The sequence below is a fragment of the Malaya genurostris genome, chromosome 3, assembly GCF_030247185.1.
Source record: "Malaya genurostris strain Urasoe2022 chromosome 3, Malgen_1.1, whole genome shotgun sequence".
NCBI lineage: Eukaryota > Metazoa > Arthropoda > Insecta > Diptera > Culicidae > Malaya > Malaya genurostris.
The window spans coordinates 207,411,522-207,437,386 of record NC_080572.1 but is presented as its reverse complement, the minus strand read 5'-3'; the positions used below and the strand labels follow the sequence as shown (position 1 = coordinate 207,437,386).

Here is a 25,865-nt window from a genome sequence, read left to right as displayed (position 1 = left end):
TAGAACCGAGCCACAGAATGCTTTGCTCACCCGAGATATGTTGCAGAAACGTTTTCGGTCCATAATCCACAATTAAATTTTTTTCAAGTTGTATAACATTCGATTCAGATTCAGAGCGAAGCAAAACCGAAAAAGAAGCAAACTGCGAACTGACACTTGAACTACTTCCACATCCTATTCATTGCAACTGTCAACACATGTCGGAAGCGACAAATGATTGATAGTAACATGAGTCGCTCTTTTCGTTCTGTGCTTTCATGACCTTCAAGTAAGGCCTCCACCAGACGGCCGTGGCGATATGTATCTGTATGAAGACCGCCCCTGTTTGCCGTTGGCATGGAACCGCTACTGAAAAGCGAACCCTCTTTTGTAGTGTAAACAGTCACAAAAACATCCGAAGCACTACTACTCATTTGAATGCAAGCTTTTCAACAGGACACACGGGCCTGACTTTACTCGTTCGTTCGTAATTTATTGCGAGCCGTTTCGAGCCATCACCCGTCGGGATTGCCACAGATGCCGCTGGCACTGATGGATGGGCAGGCAGTCCCGGGGCAATCGGAAGTGAGTACAAACTGGCACGGTTTGGCGGATTTTAATTATTGTTTGCATTGAAGCTTTCGGTAAAGTATATCTTCATTTTTTTGATATTCAATTGTTCTGACATTTTTTTTTCAATTCAAAAACAGAAAGAAAGATTTTTTCCCAAAGAGCAGTCGATTTTTCCTTGTATTTTTTATTTGGCTCAAATTTATCATATGCATTCTTATTATCAAAAGAGACAATTTGCATCATAAGTTTGACATTTTTACTCTAGCCTTACTTTTGACACGAAGCAAAAATCACTTGAAATTTTTTGATAATATATATTTCAGACACGGTGGGTTTGATAGATTTGGTATATTCTGCAAGATTTCAGGTAATTATGAGGACAATGTAAAAAGTAGTACTGCTGAAAATAATTTTAGTTTAAAAATAACACTTAAAATTCAAGTATCTCAAGATATCTATTTATTTTTGCTTTTTGGTATGTTGTAGCTATAGTTCAAAATAAAATACTGTCAAATTTTTAGAATGGAGAAATAATATTAAAAACTTACATATTATCAAAATAGTGTAAATTTTTGAAAATAATTAAATTATTTTCTAATATTTTTCAACAAGATCTTATGAAAGGTCGATTCCAATAAAACAGATTTCAATCAAAATTTTGTTATATACTATCGTTATTGAGATACAGTGGTTTGAAAAAAAATCGGGAATTTTATATTTTTGTAACTATTTTTGGATAATTGTGTTGTAACATGTAATGAAACCTTTCTCATATCAATCATACTATCATATATCTTACTGTGGTATTCTTCAAAATAATTATCCTCGATTCTTGAAGGAATAACCGGAATCGCTTTGTTTGGCCGTCTACTGGTAATGACTACCAATTGGAGCAGTTTTCAAGTTGATTTAGAATTTTTTTCTTCAATTGATGGTAAAAAATTTTAAACACACTTCACCCTATGATTCCGGAAGTCGAATCCGGATGAAATTCAGAAGTTTTTTATGTAATCATAAGATCTTTAATTTAAATTTGAGTTTGTAAAAATCGGTGACTCCATTTTTGAGAAAAATTAGTACACATATTTTAATTTTTTGCACATTTCACCATATTACTCCGGAACCGAAAGTCCTACCCAAACAAAATTTTGTATGAGATCACAAGATTTTTCATTTGAATTTAATTTTGTAAAAATCGGTTCATCCGCTTCTAAGAAATTGGATTGATTTCCGGTTTGAATTACACGATCACTTTTTTTCGATGCTTCCGGAATTCTGAAACAAAGATCCGGTATACCAAAAATCAATGTATTTGGTCATCAACTAAAAAAATCTGTCCATATCATGTATAAAAACACGCCCCTGAAAATGAAATCTTTATACCTAGAGACTGTTCCAGAAAGTATGGACGAAACAGCTGCCATTTCGCAATGGTTCAGAATATGTCAATTTTTATGGCTGCGTCCTGTTGTTTACACTCTGTGCAGTTGTTTATTCGTTTTCATTAGTTTGTTTGCGTGGACTTTCAGCAGAACAACGTTGAAAAATTGTGTACAAATGGTGCATAGAACGCGGACTGTCACTGAGAAAGATAGCACAAATGGAAGGAGTAAGTCCAAATGCCGTGCGAAATGCAATCAGGAAGTTCGGTGAGGATAACACCTTTGAGGATAAACGGGTCGAAAAAATGGTACTGCTAACCCTCAGTTGGATAAACGTATACTGAAGGCGTTCGAGCAAAAGAACGAGGTTTCAGTTCGGGATGTGGCCAAAAAAGTGGCCACTTCGAAGTCAAATGTTCTTCGTGCTAAAGAACGTTTGAATCTTCGAACCTGTAAGAAGCAGAAACAACCAAAACGTAATCCGAAACAAGAAGCATCGATCAGGCCGATGATTCGAGAGCTGAACAATACGATTCTTGCTGGAAATTTGATCTGCATAATCATGGCCGACGAAACCTGCCGTGAAACTCGATTACAAATCCTTGCCGGGACCACAATATTATACGGTGCGAGAAGGGCAAGTGTTAAACCAGTCCGAGACATCGATTGAAGTCGAAAAATTGGGTAAGAAAGCTATGGTCTGGCAAGCAATTTGTAGCTGCGGTAAGATTTCGAAACCCTTCATCACCACTGCTTCAATGAACAGCGAAATATACATCAAGGAATGTTTACGAAAACGACTTCTACTCATGATTCGAATCCACAAGGATCCTGTTGTCTTCTGGCCAGATCTTGTTTCTTGCTACTACTCGAAAACAACGGTAGAATGGTATACTACCAAAAATGTCACTTTCGTCCCAAAATACATTAATCCATCAAATTGCCCACAACTTTGAATAATTAAGGAATTTTGGGCATTAACGAAGGCACATCTTAGGAATCATGTCTCGGCAGCCGAAACCATTCAACAGTTCGAAAAAGATTGGAAAAAAGTGTCAAAACATGTCGCCAAAAAGTCTGTACGGAATTTGAAGAGGAACGTTCGCAAGAATGTGCGCCAGCTAGTCTACAATGGCTAAGTAGCAAATGTTCTGTTGTTGTAGTCTAATATTATCAGTATATCGAATAAAATTTGAATATCTAACATGTTAACACTTGTGAATTATTTACAGCGAAATCAAAGTGTGTTCATACTTTCTGGAAGAGTCTTTATAAGTTTGTAATTCCGGAACCAGTACCACTTCGGATCAAATTTGGTAGGATTATAAGACATTTGAACCTACGTTTGTGAAAATTGAATGAGCGGTCTCTGGGAAAATCGATTGCACGTTTTCAATTCATTTTGCATATTTTACCCCGTAACTCCCGAACCGAAAGTCGGATTCAGATGAAATTCAATTACAACCTATGGGACCGTAAGACCTTTAATTAGAATGTTTGTTGAAGAGAATCGGATGACCGGTCTCTGAGAAAATCGAGTGCACTTTTTCTTCATTTTTTTGCACATTTTACCCCGTTACTCCCGAACCGGAAGTCCGATCCGAAAAAAATTCAATAGTACTCTATGAAACAAAGAGGCCTTTCAATTAAATTTAAGTTTGTGAATATCGAGTGCACATTTTTGTTACATACACACATACATACACACACAGACACACAGACATTTGCTCAGTTTGTTGAGATGAGTCGAATGGTATATGACATTTGGCTCTCCGGGCCTCGGTTAAAAAATTGGTTTTCATAGTGATTGCATAACCTTTCTATATAAGAAAGCAAAAAAAAAAATTTACACTCGATATAATTTTATTTTAAGTTCTTATATAACCCACGTATATTCTCTTTTGACGAAAAACAGTACATTTGGCGTAAAAATCAAGAAAATACAGTACATCGACTTTGAAAAAACGATATATTTTACAGTACACATTTTTCGAAAAATCGTGAATAAAAAAATGCAAATAAATTTGATCAGAATCTTACGAGGAAAACAGATTGAAAAAATGATATACGAATACAACTTTGTAAGGAAAACCACAGAGACGGGACTTGAACCGCTCCTATCTGGGTACATCGTTTTGCCAATTAAACTATCTTGCATATGAAACACACGAAGAAACAGTCTACTTGAACAAAAGAACCGAGCATGTTCAGCTGTGCTCAGGTGCCACGGCGTTTATTTGTAGTCGTTTCTCTATAGGAACCACTCCGCCAGTTGTTTCAGCTCTTAATTAGACTATTCTTTGCCTTTCTTATATAGAAAGGTTATGAATATTATTAGCATCCGACTTCCGGTTCCGGAATGTGAAAAAATTGTGAAAATAAGTGCATCAACTTTTTTCGAAGATGGCTGAACCGATTTTCACAAGCTTAGATTCAAATAAAAGCTTTACACGTCCCATGCTAAATTCCTGAATTTCATTTTGAGCTGATTTCCGGTTTCGGAGTTATGGGGTAAAATGTGCAAAAAAATAAAAATATGTGTTCTAACATTTTCTCATACATGGCGCAACCGATTTCCACAAGCTTAAGTACGAATGAAAGGTCCTGTGATCCCATATGGAAGTACTAAATTTGATCCGGATCCGATTTCCCGATCCAAAAATATAGGGTAAAGTTTTATTAAACAACTTTTCTCCATACATCTTCCATCGCGTATATAAAAAGACGGCCATCGATCATTTCGAGGATGATTTGATGTCCAGCCAGCGACTGGCACCATTAAAGAAGGTGACAAGCGATTATAAATACACTCTCCTACTCAATGCTTGATCGGAGAAATAGGTATAAAGCGAGAGGACTAGTGTTTGATGGGCAGAGAAGATGTTTGGATATAAGGTGTCGGTCGGGTGACGGCCGGGATGTAGACCATGTTCGATGTACGTTGCTACCATGTCTGTGAGTTTTAGTGTGGCTAAAGCAAGATCAGAGTGGCGAAATGGTAGCGCGTATGCACGGAATGCATAAGAATGCAGGTTCGAGTCCTGTCTCTGAGCGTATCTTTTTCCAAAAATTCACTTGGCTTCTCCAATATATAAAAGGTGATTTCTTAAGAGCTTGAGAACTTTTTTAAACAATAAAACGCATAAAATTTGCAAAATCTCATCGGTTCTTTCTTTTAAACGTTAGATTGGTACATGACATTTACTTTTTGAAGATAATTTCATTTAAATGTTGACCGCGGCTGCGTCTTAGGTGGTCCATTCGGAAAGTCCAATTTTGGGCAACTTTTTCGAGCATTTCGGCCGGAATAGCCCGAATTTCTTCGGAAATGTTGTCTTCCAAAGCTGGAATAGTTACTGGCTTATTTCTGTAGACTTTAGACTTGACGTAGCCCCACAAAAAATAGTCTAAAGGCGTCAAATCGCATGATCTTGGTGGCCAACTTACCGGTCCATTTCTTGAGATGAATTGTTCTCCGAAGTTTTCCCTCAAAATGGCCATAGAATCGCGAGCTGTGTGGCATGTAGCGCCATCTTGTTGAAACCACATGTCAACCAAGTTCAGTTCTTCCATTTTTGGCAACAAAAAGTTTGTTAGCATCGAACGATAGCGATCGCCATTCACTGTAACGTTGCGTCCAACAGCATCTTTGAAAAAATACGGTCCAATGATTCCACCAGCGTACAAACCACACCAAACAGTGCATTTTTCGGGATGCATGGGCAGTTCTTGAACGGCTTCTGGTTGCTCTTCACTCCAAATGCGGCAATTTTGCTTATTTACGTAGCCATTCAACCAGAAATGAGCCTCATCGCTGAACAAAATTTGTCGATAAAAAAGCGGATTTTCCGAATGGACCACCTAAGACGCAGCCGCGGTCAACATTTAAATGAAATTATCTTCAAAAAGTAAATGTCATGTACCAATCTAACGTTTAAAATAAAGAACCGATGAGATTTTGCAAATTTTATGCGTTTTATTGTTTGAAAAAGTTCTCAAGCTCTTAAAAAATCACCCTTTATTTCCGCTCAGTCATTGCAAAAACTGAACTTAGTCATGGCGGCTTTACGTCAAATTAAAAATTAATAAATCGTTAGAATGCTATTCAAGAACTTAACGTAAGCTGCTTAAGCTAAATCAGTCTTTTTTAGTCGAGCTGTAGGTTAGTTGGGAATAGTTTTGTAATAATACATACAAGGTGAGATGAAAAAACTGCAACAAAGTAAAACGCCATAATTTTTTCATTTTTTTTTTAAATTTTATTGAATGAAAGCAAAAAATGTCGGAAATAACATCAAATTTGAGAATCGGTTTAGATTTGTTCGAATTGGCCACCTTTGGCACGAACTATGGCCTTCAAACGGCCAATGAAACCATCACACGCTGCCCGAAAGTGGCTCTGCGGTATTTTGTCCCATTCTCGGCGAAGCGCTTGCTTAAGATGATCGACACTTTGGTATTTTTTAGTGCCAACCTTGCTTTCCAAAATACCCCAGGCACAATAGTCCAACGGATTGGCATCCGGAGATTTTGGTGGCCATTGTGCGGTGGAAATGAAGCGAGGAACCTCATTTCTTAACCATTCTTGGGTGGCGCGTGCTGAGTGCGATGGTGCTGAGTCCTGTTGGAATGTCCAAGGTCTGCGGCCGTAATGTTTGCGTGCCCAGGGCTTCAGAACTCCCTCCAAAATATTTTCGCGATAGATTTGCGCATTTATTTTGACCCCACGGTCGATGAATACGAGCGGCGAGCGACCATCGGCTGTTATGGCGGCCCACACCATCACCATGGCCGGCTTTTGAGTTCTGGTGGCCAACCGAAGTTGCAAATTTTCAGCTGACCTCTCTGGCAAGTAAACACGATCATTTTGTTTGTTTACAAACTGCTGGATAACGAATGGTTTCTCATCGGAGAAAACCAAATTCGGCAGTTCACCACTTTCGGCCAAGCGAAGCAACTCTTTAGCTTTTTCGAGTCTAACTTTTTTTTGCGCATCAGTAAGATCTTGCACTTTTTGGAACTTCAATGGCTTTAGTCCAAGCTCATTTTTCAATATTTGCCGAATGGCATATTGCGATATGTTCAGCTCACGAGCCATTTTTCGGCCACTGCGACGCGGATTTCGTTCAATTCGCTTCTTCACTTTTCGAACCATTTCTGCCGATGTTGCTGTTTTTTTTCGTCCACTTCCTTGACGTCGGGCTACGCTACCAGTATCACGGTAACGAGCGATGGTACGAGACACAAAAGATTTATTCACTTTTAAATGCTGGAGGGCTCTAACGATAGCCACTTGTGGTTTTCCAGCCAAATGCAAAGCAATCACACTATCACACTTGAATTCCATCACAAATAACTTTTTTTCTGAAAAATTCCCACCAAAATGCTTTTGTGCGCTTGTAAATAATATAATGAGCTGTCACTAGAATAAATCTGACAGCTGTGGGACGAGCGGTTTAGAAATGACAGCAGTCTGAAGTTGGTTGCAGTTTTTTCATCTCACCTTGTATTACTGCGTTCCTGTTAGAGACGGTCATATAAACATTGTTTCAACCCCAATAAATACAGTGAAAAATTTGAAACACCATTTGTTAAGAAAAATAAAATTACCCTGTTTAACAACTTTGTTTAATTTGTTTCATAGATATGACAGTATTGGCTGTATTACCTTAGTTTATAGGAAAGGCTTATACTTATTTATTTATTTATTTCGTCAAGCAAATGTAGACTACATATGAATTGTTTACAATGCTCACTTGCATACTACACATTATTTCTACGACAAAACTGAGATTTTATTTAATTTTTTGGCATAATAAGATCAAGATGTTCGCAGTGTTGATTGTCATTATAACCGCATTATTCGTCATTACATTACGCATTATTCGATTGACTGTATTTTGCATAGTTAGTTCTAGATATATACAAATTTAATCGCGATAATAATTTTGCTGATTGAATGCTTTGAGAGATAATGTCGCTGATAAAATAAAGCATTGCAAAGTTGCGGCGTTCTTTAAGTGTTTGTATGTTGTTGAGCATGCAGCGTTTAATTTTAATCGGGAGCGGATCATTTCGCCGAAAGTCGTTTCGCCGAAAGGGTAATCTCGAATACATCATATAATATTTTTTGTGCCATTATGCTTTCTGTATAACTGATGTGGCGCAGCCACATAACCGAAGCCAAGATGGCTCGGCGACGTCGGCTGAGTTGGCCACCGACCCGCCGTCGGAAGCGGCGGCCTCTTGCATACAATCCTGTAACCGCCACGTTTGCCCGGTCTACTCAAAGCTAGGTTTCTTTGCTTTAGTTTGGTCCGAATGAGTGGTAGCGAGGTCGGACAGTACACGAATCAAATCGTTTCCTTGGGTTCTGAGGTTCATGAATCAATCTTTATTCAAGAAGTATTATTGTAGGTCAACAAAACGGGCGTTAACTTATTATCATTCATTTGTATTTATGTTAAATCAATTCCAATTATAATATTAAAACAATTGCAGAAATCGGCGAAACGACCCTTTCGGCGAAATGGCTTTCGACGGAATGACATTCGGCGAAATGGATTTCGGTGAAATGACATTCGGCGAAATGACCCTTTCAGCGAAATGACTTTCGGCGAAACGGCTTTCGGCGAAAGGACCCTGATCCATTTTAATCTATAGTTTAATTTACGAAATGCATATAAAAAAATTGTTTTTGTATCGATTCAATGCGTTCTTCGTGAATAATGTTATATGGATTCCATAGAAGCTGCAATATTCCAAAATGGGTCTGATATATGTACTATACAGCAATTTTATAGTATATGGGCCTTGGAAATTATGACTGAAGCATTTGATAAAGCCCAGCATACTATTTGCTTTATTGATTATTGTATTGTAATGTTCCACAGATGTTAGCTTGGAGTCCAAGATTACACCTAAATCTCGTTCGATTTGGAAGAGTTTTTCCCTTCTTTTCATCATCGCTTAATTTCGAAATTACAGCGGATAATTGTGGAAATATTAATTTAAAGAGTGTGTTTCTACACAAGACGATGAAAAAACGACCGAAATCCTTTGTACTAGCTACATTATTCGTTTTTTTTGTGCAAGCGTGGTAAGATGATAGGCAATATGAATAATATGGGAAAGGTATTATTACACCACTAGGATGAGTCTTAGATTAGATGAATATTGGTACAATAAAACTTTTTTGATTATTACTATCCTATTACTATGAATTTGATTTATAGAAGTAACAGAAGCGCACGATTTTGTATGTCTCGAACATAACGCAGTAGCGGCGTGGTTGCTATCGCTAGATTTTTAATATTATCATTATTAACATAATAATATGTATTAATCACAGCATGCATATCATTTACTGTTTCCATTGTCGACTATCGGCTGAGAATATTTCATACACATCTCGAAGCATGAAATTCAGATCTACATCTTTGGTAATAAGTTCCAATAAATTGAGATTTTATTTTTCTGTCGTCCATGAGTTTTGGCACTCATCACCCTAAAATTACGGAACCGGAAGTCGGATCTGGATGTAATTGAACAGTAACTTTTGAGACAATCAAAGCTTTATTTTTATTCAAGACTTGTAGAAAAAGGGTCAACCCTTGACGGGAAATCGAATTTAGTTCCTCTTTAGGAGATTTTCTTTACTGCTTTCGGAGCTTCCGGAACATAATCAGCATTTATCAGTCAGTTTTATGGGATTTGTACCGGTTTTCTTCTCATCGCTTGTGAAAAAATACTCATGAGATTGAAAATTTTTCACTTATCGCAATGTAGTTTCGGAACCAGAAGTGGGGTCTGGATCAAGCATTCTAGAAATTTTTAAAAAACTTTTGCACCTTTCATTTGATTTTCTTATTAGTTTATGGAAATCGGTTTATCCATATCCGAGAAAACTAAGTGCGCATTTTTTCGGAACCGGAAGTCAGATACGAATCTTAGAATTTGAATTTGATTATAATTTTTTTTTAATGTGGAACACATTTTTGTTTTCTACATAGAGGTGCAAACTAGAAACTCAAGAAAAATACACGTAGAAATGTGGTCAGGTTTTGAACAATTACAGCTCGGTCAATTTTGTATCAATTATTAATATTATGTCACCATTTGATTGGAAATATTTCTACGTATTGATTTGAATGTTTATAGCCATGTATTTTTAATTGTATATCATTGAAATGTTCATTAATAGCATGCAGTGTCCTATTTTGTTTGCAAAAAATCTCCGGCATACTGGATTTCCCTGCCATAGTCGACGGTTTTGAAGGAGTAAGCGATATATCAATTGGAAATCATCGCTCTGATTGGTCAATCGATCTAAAAGCTAGCTGTTGGAAGCACGCGAATCTATAAATAGAAGTAAAATTATAGCTAACGTTCCAGTCCTACGCATAGTATGCTAGAGGTAGGTTGTTGCTAGACAGCAAGATAAAAAGTGCTATAAAACGATTTGAAGCAATGGTATGCTTTGATCTTGTGTCATGCAAGATCGGATGAAATTCCATGTTATGTCGTTTCACCTGAGAAATTTACAACTACCCCCGGATAAATTATGAGTGCTTAAGATTAATTTCTAATTTATATAAGATGAACTCGATTGATGATGAGATAAAGTTTATCGCTTCAACCAAAATCGCAAAAGGATAGTAATGGTAGAGAAACGCTATAAAAATAACTGCTTGCATACAAAACTTGAACACAAGCTTGGCGAGAGAAGCTTAAATATCGAACATATAATTGCATACATTTGGGCTATTGATGTAATTTCGTCGGCTACAAAACAAATACAAATCACGACTATTAGAGTCTATATTTTGGGTTCACGTGTTCGGTGTTGGTTCCTAATAATGATCAATCTAAGCAGACTCTCGTGCATTGGCGGATTCAAAAGTGTGACGATTAATTGAAAATATCGATCATTAGAAATTTTGGTTGCCTTGTTCCACATCAACGGCTCGAACAACCCCAGGGGCTGATCCTTGTAGTTTTATTTTAAATTTTATTGGGTTTATCAAAATCGATTTGGTCATCTCTGAGAAAAGTGAGTGCATATTTTTTCCATATTACCCTGTATCTTTGGAACCAGAAATCGGATTCAGATGATATTCAATTACCAGCTATGGAACCATAAAATCGTTTGCCTAGTTTGTCGAGCTGAGCCGAATGGTAGAAGACATTTGGCTCTCCCGGGCCTCGTCTAAAAAGTCGGTTTTCACAGTGATTGCATAGTCTTTCTATATGAGAAAAGCAAACATAGTTTGAATAGTTCTTAATCCGAGGAATTTTAGCCATAGTGTTTATCGATTTAATATGATAATTTATCATAACAAGAAATTACACTCTTTTGCCGAAATCATAACTCATTTCGTTCGTTGTACAATCATTTAAAAAGAAGACAAATGGTGAAATCGACAAGGGCTTTATGGGAGTGTAGTCGCGCTGTTTTTATCTGCAACCCATTTTTCTCCCCGTAGCTCTTGGAATCGCTCTTGTGTTCTTCACTCACAGCCGGCTCATCATGAATAATTACACGAATCAGAGGAACGAGATTTCTCAATGATTACTTCTGTTTTTTTTTTGCTTTCCCTGCACGACGTGAGAAAAGTTTCTTGTTTCTTCATCCATTTCGGCAGGAATTTAACGAGCACGTAATAATTCGGTTTTTTTTCTTCTCTCGCTTGTTCCAGATGCTGAAAAAAATATGGGCTGTTTTATTTTGAACTTTTTGTAATCTGCTGTAGGTCATTTATTTATGAAAACAGTAAAAAACATCGGTCAAAGTTCCATTGAAAGTGCACGTTCCACAATGAATTCAACGGGTCAGGTAAACTGCTTCCTTGAATAATGAATGAATGTCATTCGAATTCGAGCGAACTTCTTCTTGCTGTGAAATGCAAATCACGAACTGCCATTGAAGCAACTTTTTGCATTAATCAAATTGAACTACAATTGTTCTCGGTCTGACTTCGGTAGTTCCGCTCTGGCATTCCGGATTTTCCGCCCAGCCATGGGAAAGCTTTCGCATCATTGTAATGTCGTAATCCATTTTATTTTGCTATCTGCCGGAAAAGTGACAATTACCAATCATCATCGCTTCACTTAAGCTGGACTTCAATCATCGTGCCAACGGAACCATAAAAAGTTTGTTGAATGTAATCCATTTCTGACTTTTGCCATCATCATCTACAATTTCCCAAACGAACGGCGAAGTCATTTTCACCTTAAAACAATAAATCGACACTTGATTTAAATTTATGGGAATTGATCCTATCGCTTGAGCCGATAGAACGCTCAAACTTTTCCTCGCAGTAGCAGCAGGATACACTAACGGATGTCGGAATCCATCTTCATTTGAGCATCTTTGTAATATTCGCCTCCGGAACACTGTGCAAGCGATTACAGTTTGACTTTGCAAATCATGTAAAATATTTGCATTAGTGGAACGGCAATCCCTGGATCCTTTAATTTGCATGATTGCCCATCAAGGAGATTGGAGAATCTTACAGTTGAAGGAAAACATTTATGCAAGAATGTGCCACTAGCAACTCAAGTGGATCGGACTAATGAAATGGATTGCTTGGTCCCGAAGAATAATTAGTCAGAATGAGTGATGAGGAGATGAAAGTAAGATGCAATGGTCGGGATTACGCATGTCAGTTGTCTTTCTGCCGAGTGATCGGTAAATTTTTGAATGTCATGTCATTTGTCGAAACATCGTACTGCATTATTGATTCCTCGACCAACAACCCTTGTGCGAGGATCTTGCTTATGCATGACTTAAAATACGCAAAATAATGAAATCTACGGCTGAGAATTCATTTTACTGAAAGAAACGAAAAGAAGTTCACCTCATTTCCAAAACTTATAACGAGCGGTGCTCATACATGCAGCAAATTACGTAGCTTCCGAATGCTTGGCATGTTTCGTGTTATCAAACTGACAAAAACATCTACCGGTAGAGGTTACCGCGGTTCAGCTTTCGGAGGACAGATTCTTCGTGACTTTATCACCGGAAACATGCTCAACTTTTCCTCAAAGAAAACAAGTAACACCTTACGATGTACCATGTGTGGTACGGATCTATCAACTGATTCCGTATCTCACCGTGTAATCAGCCCCCACCATGACTCAAAACTTTTTGAAGTGAGATCAAACTCATTCCTTCCTCGTTCAACTTTTTCCACTTCCTCCAGGCGCTTCTTGAACTTTGCTGTAAAAGCTTCTACCGCCCAAAAATTGTTCCATTCGTCGCGGAAAAATACTAGCGATTCCGATTCTGGCCTTTCGCTTGCCTTCGGCTAATCGGAAGTCTCTTCCCATTCAAGTCGTACCATAGATCAAATATTTACTCTGCCAAGAGGTTAGTAGTTCGTGTTTGGTTTAAAAAAAAGAAAAAAAATCAATATCGAATTCATTGCCCGTTGACGATAGGCTCATCTTCGGGTGGCCGGAAGTACTCAAGTACATCTTTATTGCTCTTTTATTTTGGCTACCGGCCAGCAAAGTAAAATACAAAGTTTTTCGCTTTCTTTGATTCGCAACGGAATTGAGGACTTGCTGTTTAAATTCCCACAATGAAGAGAATCCTTTCTGTTTGAAAGCCGGAAGGGAAGCAGGATTTTGGAGTTTTTTTTTCGTCGAGTATTTGCTGAATATATTTCATCAATTGGTTATTGGGTTTGTTTTATCTATCATTAGTCCCACTGGAAAACAACGGTTTATAGAAGAAAAAAAATGATCTGATGTATTTACTCCGATCAATAACATTCCGATACAAGCAGATTTGAGTACTTGGAAAGTAGGTTGTGTACATTTGTGCAATTTTCGAAGACAAATAACCAACGTATCCGGAAAGACTTAACATTTTTCGCGAGGGATCCACAATCATGTTTGTGAAATATTTCGTCAATATTCATATCGTTTAAGGTATTTTTAACTGTTTTCGATTACTCGGATCTTTGATAGTAACTAACTATTTCTGCTTCAAAAGTATTTTTTAATCTGTATATTTTTCACTTTTAGGTTTACTTAAATATCTTCAAACAAATCTGACTTGAAAACCTTTCCTTAGCATAATTTAAAGTCTGTCCCAGAAAGTATGGACGCAACCAAAAACCGCTGCCATTTCGCAATGGTTCAGAATTTGTCAATTTTTATGGCTGCATCCTGTTGTTTACACTCTTCTCTAATCACTTGTGCAGTTATTTATTCGTTTTCATTAGTTTGTTTCGAAATGCGTGGACTTTCAGCAGAACAACGTCGAAAAATTGTGTACAAATGGTGCACAGAACACGGACTGTCACTGAGAAAGATAGCAAAAATGGAAGGAGTAAGTGAAAAAGCCGTGCGAAATGCAATCAGGAAGGTCCTGCTAACCCTCAGTTGGATAAACGTATACTGAAGGCGTTCGAGCAAAAGAAGGAGGTCAAATGTTCTTCGTGCTAAAGAACGTTTGAATCTTCGAACCTATAAGAAGAAGAAACAACCAAAACGTAGTCCGAAACAAGAAGCATTGATCAGGCCAAGGGTTCGAAAGCTGTACAATATGATTCTTGCTGGAAATTTGATCTGCATAATCATGGACGACGAAACCTACGTGAAACTCGATTACAAATCCTTGGCGGGATCACAATATCATACGGTGCGAGAAGGGCAAGTGTTAAACCAGTGCGAGACATCGATTGAAGTCGAAAAATTTGGTAAGAAAACTATGGTCTGGTAAGCAATTTGTAGCTGCGGTAAGATTTCGAAACCCCTCATCACCACTGCTTCAATGAACAGCGAAATATAAGGAATGTTTACAAAAACGACTTCTACCCATGATTCGAAGTTACAAGGATCCTTTTGTCTTCTGGCCAGATCTTGCTTCTTGCCACTACTCGAAATCAACGGTAGAATGGTATGCTACCAAAAATGTCACTTTCGTCCCAAAAGACATGAATCCACCAAATTGCCCACAACTTCGACCAATTGAGGAATTTTGGGCATTAACGAAGGCACATCTTAGGAAACATGTCTCGGCAGTCGTCCATACTTTCTGGGACAGTCTTTATGATGTTGCTTTAATGGTAAGAAGCAATGCAGTGAAACATCATTCAATTCAATTGAAACTGAATGTAGAATACATTGACGATTTCTCAACTGCAGTAAACTTCACTCACTGACACACACAATGTTTGCTGACGGCCCGAACGAGCAGCATTCAGTTCATCACTCGTATCTCTTCAATCGAGGCTCAGTTCAATTACCGTCAGTTGATCTCTTGAAGTAACGAAATATCTCTTTCAATAGTGTGAGAGCGGCCTTCAAATGAGGTTCATGTAAACATTCGAATTGGTTCAAGATAATAGATGAAAGACTAATCAGATAGCTGAAATGCCAATCACAATACACATAGATTTATTGTTTCCTCCTTCAGTTTTCATTTTTAATACTTTACTCCGTTTATAATTCTATTCGTTCGAATTTGCTTACTACCAAGAGCGAAGACACTGAAGCAGCTATACTACTTGGCACTTGAAACTGAGCAAGCAAAACTTCAAATGACTAGGTACGATTATTCAACTGACGATGAATTCTGGGAGCTTCACTTGAAAATGGTAACAAAAGTCAAATGAATTAGTAGGGATACGCTGACGGTCAGCGGCCATAAATTTCATTTTCATCTTATATTATTCGATTGAAAATGAAATTTTACCGTACTGGTAAGAAGTTGAAACTGATGAAAATGTTAACAATAAGCAAAATAACAATCTCTACTATTGAAACGTGCGCTACAGTAGTGATTATTAAAAAAAATGATCTGATTAAATACCCGATTGTGAAACATGAAATAGGGTAACGGCTCCCTATTTCATCTGAGCTCCTATTTCCATCTCATCCCTTCAGCTCATTAATTTGAACTTGAATAATATCTTACAACGTACCTGAACCAAAATGTAGAATATTTTAAAATGATTATTCAAGCTTTTGCCATACTCTCTCATTGGAAGAAATGGTTTTAAAGTCTTCGGCGATTGTTTTTTGTTTTCATTTTAAACAAACTCACTTTTCAATTTAGGACACATTTTCGTCACAACATTTACAGTTCGTCTTGTTTCTGAATATCTACTAATCGATTCGTCTCAAAACATGATCACTATTTCGCACAAATACACTGCTGTTGAATGCTGGATGACTTCATAATTAGTAATGTTCACTTGCCACTTGTTTAATTAACGATTAAAAACTTCAAAAATTTCCCGACAAGCATTAAAAGTCTTCAAGAATATGAGATGAAAGTTTTTCACTAAGTTCACTTGATTGTGTTTTGTTTTCATATCATTTGGTTTCGCAAAGTTACCATGTTTTCTCATGATGTTACAAAAAAAATTGTTTTCCTTCTTCAAATTATCATCAACAAGTATTTTTTTTATATCCGTGACATTAGTTTAATTATATTGTTGATATTAATATCTCAATAGAAATGTTTCGGCTTCGAATATTACCAGAAAGAGCATGTTAAATACTAACAAAATAACCATTGTAGCAAATCTAGTAGCACTGGTTTCTTTCCGCTATACGTCACCATAACACTGTTAAGTGTGTATGTATTTCAACGGCTGTGCACAGAGATGCAAGATATTTTCATAGAAACTAGGTATCTGCTCTATCTGTTTTCACTAATAAAATGAATCAGTTCAAATTGGTTCAAAATTTTAATATAAATGTTTATCAGTGTTTATCATTAAATATTTGCACAAAAGGTTTCTATTTTAACATGAGATTTGTCCGTTGATTAATAAACTTTTAAAGAAGTACTGCAATCAAATACTAACAGATACTCAGAGAGAGAAGTCTAACTTTTTACTTCACATTTTTTATTAACCTTTAAATATCTGTATTATAAGAAAATCTGTAACCTAATTTAAATCAGTATGCGAACGCAAAAATCTATACAATACAGATAAATCTGTATAAATGGCATCTCTGGTTCTGCATTTTGTAATTTGTAATGAGGAAAAAGGAACTTGAATGCCTTCTAACTTACTAACTAATATAAAGATCGAATCGATTCAATTGAAAATTGCATCGACTTTTGTTTTATGCTCTGTTGGTTTTTATCGTATCAAAGAACGCTCACTAGCAACTCTTCACACGATTCAATCAGTGCCATCAAAGAGAGACGGATATCATCGCAGCAACAAAAAACCGGCATGGTTCATTTAACATAGATAGACACAAGTGAGAGAGCAAATTTCTCTCGATGACCTTTCTGAGAATCAAAGGTTAGCTCGCTGCTGTGGGGATTCTCTCTGAAGCAACAAACGGTCGCTTATTTTCGTCTCGCGATCCGATTCTGTGTGGGCAGTGGATAATTGCGATAGAATCATGTTACTATTGCCGCTTATTCTAACTATGTGCATAAAACATTTGTATATGTTGTGTCTACGAAAATATATGTGAATGCTCCACACAAGGGTTTTGAAATATTGCAACCTAATATGAGAATCATCAAGTCGAATCATCGATTCGATTTTCTGCAATAATTGTCAACTTGCGATTCTCTCTGAGTAAATTCCACACAGCACCAATCATTATCAGACTGTAATTTTTTTTGTAGACCATGGAATACTCAGAGTAAGAAGTGGAGCGAAAAATTCTCTCAAGGTTCATGTATTGAGAGACATGAGTTCTGGTAGCATCTTCTACCGGATTGAAAATGTTGTATACAATATTGATAATTATCGAGCAGCTTCTGTCAAATTTTCGGCAACCACCAACACTGCTCTCTTGTATTATATCCTTTTATAACCAGGGATTCTAAGTTTCGCATTAGGGAAAAAATACTAAAGCACATATTTACGAGTTTCATAGCTGGCATTATTTTTAAAAAAGAACTAAGTTTTCAATTTCGACTATAATTCTTTTCGTTAAATTTTGCAGCATACTGTTGATTTTCCACTAAATTTCTTTAATCTCTTGGTAAATATGTTCGTTGTCTCTCTTCTTTGCTTTGATCGTTCATTGTGATAATGTGACACACCACAAGCTCTGCTGAAAGGTTCCTGGCAAATGAATCTGGTAGTCTTACTAAGCACTCTTCCATACAGATTTCTAGTCAATGAATGACCTTCTATGAGTTGTTTGCCTGGTTAAAAATATCATCACAAGAAACTAGCAAAGACTAACGTACAGTCTTATTTTAGTTTTGCTTCAAAATACCCTCCTCGGCATTCAACTTACTCGTAGACATCAAACACTTTTCCGGTTTGATGACCTTTTGTAGTATCGTCCCAGTCGACCGTTTTATATTCCCTTTTGATGTCCATCACATTTTAAAGTGGAAAATCCCAGACATTTTTCTTCGAACAAGACTGATTTAAACTGAAAAGCTTCATGTTAATCCGATTCGAATAAGTAGTCAATTTTTCAGCGTAGAAAATCGTCTCTGATTTGGTTGCTAGGGACCATTTTGAAAAACGCATCGAAAAATAGTCAAGTCTTGAATCACAATAGTCCAGATGCAATTGAAAAACCTAAAATTGTCTGCATCACTATACACGAAATCTACAGATTTACAGCCAAATCGGCAGATCTGGCATCTCTGGCAGTGTTACCGCATCCTTATCGTAGAGTCGATCGATTAATTGAGTTATCGATCTACTCAGATAATCGAATAATATTGAATCGATTAGTGTGAAACTAATATTAGATTATTAAACTAATCGAATAATTTAAAATATTCAATAACAGTAATCGAAAAGTTAAACGAATAAAATTCAATCGAATAGTTTGAAAATAATAGTAGATCACTGAATAATCGGGTAGTTTGAAAAATCCGACATCCCTAGCAGCAATCGTAACACAAACTGAAATCGGAATGATTCACGATGGTAAATGGACAGGTGTCGCGATTTTTGTATATGTGAGTGCAATTGTCGATTTTTTTTTGAAAAACAAGAAGATATGGGAAAAAAGTGTAAACATGAAGCGTTTCAGGATCATCCATCGAATCACGTCCAGTTCCTATAACCGAGAACAAAGTTAATTTTTAATTCTACATCGTGCGGATTACCAACGTTATAACCGGAGATGAATTCTCGTGCGAACATGCAAACCTAAAAAAAATTGTGTAAATGTACGTCTTCAGAGACCGACATATATGGGCGTCAAAAATAACTCAGTTTTAAAGCAAATCTAACTTATATTTAACTGCTAGAACATGTAAATTTGCACGTTTCCTCGAAAGGCGAGGTATGTTTGAGGTATATTTATATCATTCTAGTAATATTCAGTCGTTTCACGGATTACTTTCTTATGAATTGTGTCATATGTGGATTTGCATTACATGTAAATTTAATAATTTTTTGCTGTGTATTTGTAAAAGGTGTAAGATCTCGAAGTAGTCTATTCTTGAATTTTGTTAACGTTTCGTCTTAGACTCATCAGCGCATGGCACTTCGATGCAAAACATAAAGTGTTCTGCAAATAGCAGAAACTTTACGTCTGCTTAGGGATTCAAATTGAGCTGCCGAGTTTTGCATTAAGCAGCTCAATTTGAACTGCTAAGCAATGATGAGCCCAAGACGAAACGTAAACAAAATTCAAAACGGTTATTTATATTTATTTTTGATTTAATTATTTACATGTAATCAACAAACAATGTGTAGTTTCAATGATTAAAAATTATTCCTATTTCTAAGTATACTTTAAAAAAAGCGTTTGAATTCTGCTACGCGTAATGTGATAATCGAATCCAGCATATACCAGATTGGAAGTTCGCTGTAGACATGTTATGTGTGCTAAGCACAAAATTAGGCTAACCCCTGAATGAGTCTATTCTTGATTGGAGGAGATCAACCACAAAAGTTGCTGACATCGCGACGGACTGTCATGGTAACTTGGATTGCTCATTCGCCATCCGCCCTGTGAGCAGTTCTGCTGCGGGGCGGATTTGTGTTGTGTACCGTTCACAGTGTGAGTTTCACTTCGAACAAGGGAAACTACATCGGCGTTTGGCTGCTGGTCGTTTCCTATGGAACAAAATGCACATAAAAGTGAACAACGGCAGAGAAAATTCTACTAATCGGCCCTCTTGAGGGCTATAAGAATAACTCGACTGCGCAAATAAAAGTTTGTGTCGCTACTAACACATTCAATGATAAAATAAAGAAATAAAAGTATTGATGTGGAAATGCTAGTGTCATTCAAATATGCCGCGAAAATTAACCAATGAATATACTCGGCCTATGCACTCAGAACCTTCTCTCGAAGTTTATAATGAAATATTGTGTTGTTCAGGAAATTTTTGATTTTTGAAAATGTCGTAATCAATCAACGATAAAATTTTTGAAAATGTCTTTATGTGGGACTGAAGCAGGATTTACCTTATGATCAAAAAAGAACCGGAATTTTCATTTTAAAATTCCCGCGCTTGTCCAATCGGTAAAGTTTTATTCTCTCAACGTTGGCAACACTTTTATACACATTCTGTCAAATTTTGACGCATATCGTACGATTAGTTTTTGTTTGGCGTCTATACAAAGAAGTTGAAAAATTTTCGTGTTGCGATTTTTTCAATGGAAGAAAATTTAGAACCACGGCTCGCCTTCGAAGCGCCATTCTGTCGATTGTTGTGCGGTTTCGACGTCATATTCATAGATCCACACCTCATCACCAGTTATGATGCATTCGATGAATGTGGGGTCACTACACGGATATAAATCCATTACCGGTACCATGATTAAGAAATTATGAAAATCATGAAACATTACTTCTCATGAGATCATGCCTATTACTGATGGTTTTGTAAGCAAATATCATAAAAATGTTCATGATTTAAATCATTTTACTCATAATATCATTAATAATAGGTATGATCTCATGAGAAGACACGTTTCATGATTTTCATAATTTCCTAATCATGGTACTGACAATGGATTTTTATCCGTGTATCTTCGTTGGAAATCATCTCTTTGGCCACATCAACACGACGCTGTTTTTGAATGAAACTCAGCTTTTTTGGCACCAGCCGAGATTCGACGGGTTTCAAACCCAAAACATCAGTTAAAATGTGTTCGGCTGATCCATAAGAGATGCCCAACAACACAGCAATCTCTCTAATCGGTACAGAACGATTTTGCAACACGATTTGCTTCGCCGATTCAATGTTTTCTTCAGTAACAGATGTTGTTGGGCGGTCAGGGATCTCATCATGATCCAAGCTTGTACGACCACCTTTGAAGCGTTTATACCACTCGTATGCCTGTGTTTTTCCTAGACACGATTCACCAAAGGCCTTTTCTAACATTGTTCTAAATTTTCATCCATTATAAAAATCGCCACACGAAAATTTTTCAACTTCTTTGTATAGACGCCAAACAAAAACTAATCGTACGATATGCGTCAAAATTTGACAGAATGTGTATAAAAGTGTTGCCAACGTTGAGAGAATACAAGTTTACCGATTGGACAAGCGTGGGAATTTTAAAATGAAAATTCCGGTTCTTTTTTGATCATAAGGTATAAGAGGTTAACCCGGGTAAATGTAAATCCGAGACTGAAGTAACATAAAAATTTACCATCATATCATGGCTTGTTATTTCTAAGCTGTCATTGCAATACTTGATAGTTTCTTGATGTTTCATTGAAGGAATCAATATTGTTCTATTCTGAATGTAAAAACGACAAGTTCCTGAGTAATTTGTCATATATAAATAGTTTACCCTTGACCTAACAGTACAATGATCGAATTTTCTACATTGTTGTTATTCTGTCATGCAGATGTAGTTATTTTTTTGTTACTTTAACTTGTATTTCAAACATAACACACTCAGGTCTTTTTTTACTCGGTTTTTATGCGTTATTTCGATCTACTTGTTACGAATTGGTCATTTCTACACATGTTGCTAGTACATAGTTTTTTTTGCTTAACCAGTGTCACTGGACAAATTCATAAATATTATTTCAATGAAACGTCATCAATCTTCGTTTCCATAGTACACAGTCAATTTTGCGTCCAATTGTGTCACAGCAAAGTGTCATTTTTCTTGAACTTCTTCAGTGCACAGAATACCGGGTTCTAACAGAAGGTTCATCATGAAGACGGAAAGCCCTTTCAGATGCTCCAACGTACATAACTGTCGTAAGGAAACTGCTACCGCTCCTGCGTTCCACCGGAGCTAGTCCACCCCCCCCCCCTTTCCTCCATACTGCTGCAGGTGCTATCCATTTTGTATTCATTGATTGACAAGACAAAGGTTCAACTTTTGCCAACCGCTTGTCCGGTTTTGTCCCATACATGTCAAAGAATTTCCTGCAGTGCCACCGGCAGTTTCGTTTAGTCTGCGGCACCGAAGAGACTATTGTTTGTGTAGTCCGTCGTCAATATCGGAGGCAAACAACTAATCCTCCATGCATAGTTACAGGGACTAGTTTGTAGAGTCTTGCTTCACGGTTCAACGATTTACCCGTAGTGGGACTGGAACACACTACGGAAAGGGATATATCAGGCTAAGAGAAAATTCGATTTGCTTGGAAGACTCCGGGACTTGGAATCGGGAAAGGCACATAAAAGCCCATTTGTCACTAGTTTTTTTTTGTTTTTCTTGTTGGCGCTCCTCTTATAACTATTACTGGAAAGATGCTGCTCCGCTATTTGCGAACGGTGCAAGGCAAAGTGAAACCAATTTGAAATTGATATTTTTCACAGAATCCCAGCATGTGTTGTCTTGTCTAACAGATTCGTGAGCAATTTTTTTTTCAATCAAATTTAGCACTGGCAGTTTTAAATGGGATTCGATAAATTCACTCTTTCCAAGTGTTCTACATTCAAACAGTAATCTAAATTGCGAAAGGTGATACCGTATCGTCCTTCATCCACTGAGAATGATTATTTGAAGGTCAATTTTTTCAGTTCAACATCAGTTGAATCGTTACTTGATTTCCCACGGGATTGTTTGCTATTCATCCCTGGTGCTGGGAAGTGCAATTATGCCTCACTTGAAACAAATAATTGTACGTACCTACAGCTGTAATTGCATCGCTCCTTGCACACCCCAACTCGAGGAGCCAGATCAAGCGTTATTCCTGGAAGAAGAGACAAAACAGAAAAAGTAAATTAGATTCCGTTACAGATCTGGAGAGCTGTCGTTCCACAACGCACAAGGGACCCGGTTCGACGTGACTTTCGTAGATTGGGTTGGATTTTTTATGCTGGTGGATTATTCTGTAGGCTTTCCTTTCCTTTCGTTTTTTTATGGATAGCGTTCCTGGTACAAGACACTGCATTGAAGGAAACAACTCCTACGGAAACTAAGTGCAACGTTTGGTCTATTTGTCTGACTGGAAGATTGCCGGATTTTGGAGACATTTGAGTAAATTAGATTCAATGTTTTGTTGTAAGAAGTAACTTGTCTCTTTCATAGATGTGGGACGTACATCTGACAAACGTTGGCAAAATCAGATTTGGTTTATGGAATGATTGTGTCGTGTGTTTTAAATAGACAATAAACGAAAAAGATCTAGGGTAATCCGATGAAAGTGTTTCAAATGTGTCCGGTTATGCAGAAAATGTTTCTTTTTTGGTTTTAGAAGAACCGGTCAAGTTTTTGTCCGGTTATTACAAAAAAAAACATGTTTTAAACGATTCTTGAATTGCTAAATCCGTGTCCAGATTTTACTGTCAATGTTTTTATCCGGCTCACACATTCAAAAATAGTAAAACGGGTTTTTCAAACTAAGTTTCACTTATCTGATTTTTGCTTTCAGTATTCATATCTCTATCAGTATTCATATCTTTTATTTCAATGAATTTCATATCATGGAATATTAGACATAATATGAAATGTTCTTTCACGTAAATTTGCGTGAACTACGACGCTCCATTTATGTGCATCTAATAATATGTAAAATCACATGTTTTTTTTTAAGTGTGTAGGGATTCACAATTTAATAACTACGCTATGTTGGAAGAGAAGTACAAATATATTAAGATGAGGAAAAATATAATTATTCATTTTAATAATTAATTTCTTCCTAGATGTTGCTGTTGACAAAAGTTGTATTATAAAATAACTTATTAGATCAGCACCATATACTCAGAACCACCAACCCGGACACCCGGACTATTATAATAAACCGTATCCATGAACTCAATCGTATAGGAGAATTGGGGATAAGGCCGCTATTCTAAGCATTTGAATTATTTAATTATATCACATTATTCAATTATAATTATTTAAGGTTACAATGGTAGTTACAATCCCATCCATGCCATGTTTGAAATGAGATTCAATTGTTGCTTCAGTACTAAACGCTAAAGCTTTTGCTCAGAGAAATAACATAGGGGATGGTGTGGCCAGTGTGCCTTACCAAGAATTTTCATGTTTTTACAATAATTCATCGTTGGATTTGATTATCGATAATTTTATAATTGATAATTCTCAATAGCTCAATCAAGCTTTTTTATGAAACCTATTCCTAAAACATTTTTACTTTCTCTTTAATCGAAACATTAGAATTTTTGCCTTTCTCTATAGAAAGGTATTAGAATTGCTGGAAAACCCGACTTTCGAACGGAGCCTCGGAGACCCATAGTGTTATATACCATTCGACTCAGCTCGACGAGATCGGAAAATGTCTGTGTGTATGTATGTGTGTGCACTTTTCGAAGATATTAGAACGCGCTCAATTTTCTCAAGGATGGCTGAACCGATTTTAACAAACTTGAGCTCATTTGAAAACTACTGTCGGGCTGTTCGAAGATCAAATGGTTGTGACTTTTGGTTCCAGATATATGATGGTATATGTGACGTAACCGTCGAAACACGTTGATTTTTACCGAACTTATAGATATATATATATATATATATATATATATATATATATATATATATATATATATATATATATATATATATATATATATATATATATATATATATATATATATATATATATATATATATATATATATATATATATATATATATATATATATATATATATATATATATATATATATATATATATATATATATATATATATATATATATATATATATATATATATATATATAATGTGAGGGGTAAGGGTGCCAATATTTTGAGATCACCTCTAATTTCGTAAAGCGCTAGTGCTCAAAAGTTTAAGCACCTCGAAAAATGTCATCATGCAAAATTTGAGCTAAATCGGACATGCGTAAGGGGTGCTGCCCTGCGGTGAGGGTTTGAAAATTTTCGATCTTGAAAAAGCACCATAGGAAATGTACTCCCCCCCGTACATGAAATTTCCGAAATCGAAAATTTTTTTTGATGCCGAAACTCTTAAAACTGTCATCTCAAAAAAATTTTTTTTTTGAAAAAATCAACCTTCTGGGACTTTGATATTTTTTCTAATTTCCAAAAAGTCGATTTTTCTCAAAAATTTTTTTTTTTGAGATGACACTAAATCGCGACGTTTTATGCAATTCTGAGCCTTTAGGCATAAATTTTTTTTTAGATGTGAAAATAGTGTGAACCTTTTTACTCGTAGATGGCTGAACCGATTTTCACAAACTTAGATTCAAATGAAAGGTCTTGTGATCCCATACAAAATACCTGAATATTATTTGGATCTGACTTCCGGTTCCGGAATTATGTTGTAAAATGTGCAAAAAATTGTGAAAAGAAGTGCTCTAACTTTTCTCAGAGATGGCTAAACCGATTTTCACAACCTTAGATTCAAATGAAAGATCTTAAGGTCCCATAAAAAATTCTTGAATATTATTTGGATCCGACTTCCGGTTTGGAAGTTATGGGGTAAAATGTGCAAAAAAAGAAAACATGTGTTCTAACTTTTCTCATAAATTGCGCCAACGATTTTCCCAAACTTAGGTTCAAATGAAAGGTCCTGTGGTCCCATACGTAATTCCTGAATTTCATGCGAAACCAACTTCC

At 36.5% G+C, this 25,865-nt stretch overlaps 1 protein-coding gene across 7 annotated transcripts in view; it reads right to left on the bottom strand.

Moving 5' to 3' along the window:
* LOC131435566 (potassium voltage-gated channel protein Shal) overlaps positions 1 to 25,865 on the bottom strand; it is a 556,411-nt gene that overhangs the window by 181,219 nt on the left and 349,327 nt on the right. For all 7 annotated transcript variants that reach the window (XR_009230513.1, XR_009230511.1, XR_009230514.1 and 4 more), the window contains one exon: positions 22,952 to 23,015. The gene's annotated coding sequence lies outside the window, so the exon portion shown is untranslated. The remainder of the gene's footprint in view (positions 1 to 22,951; positions 23,016 to 25,865) is intronic.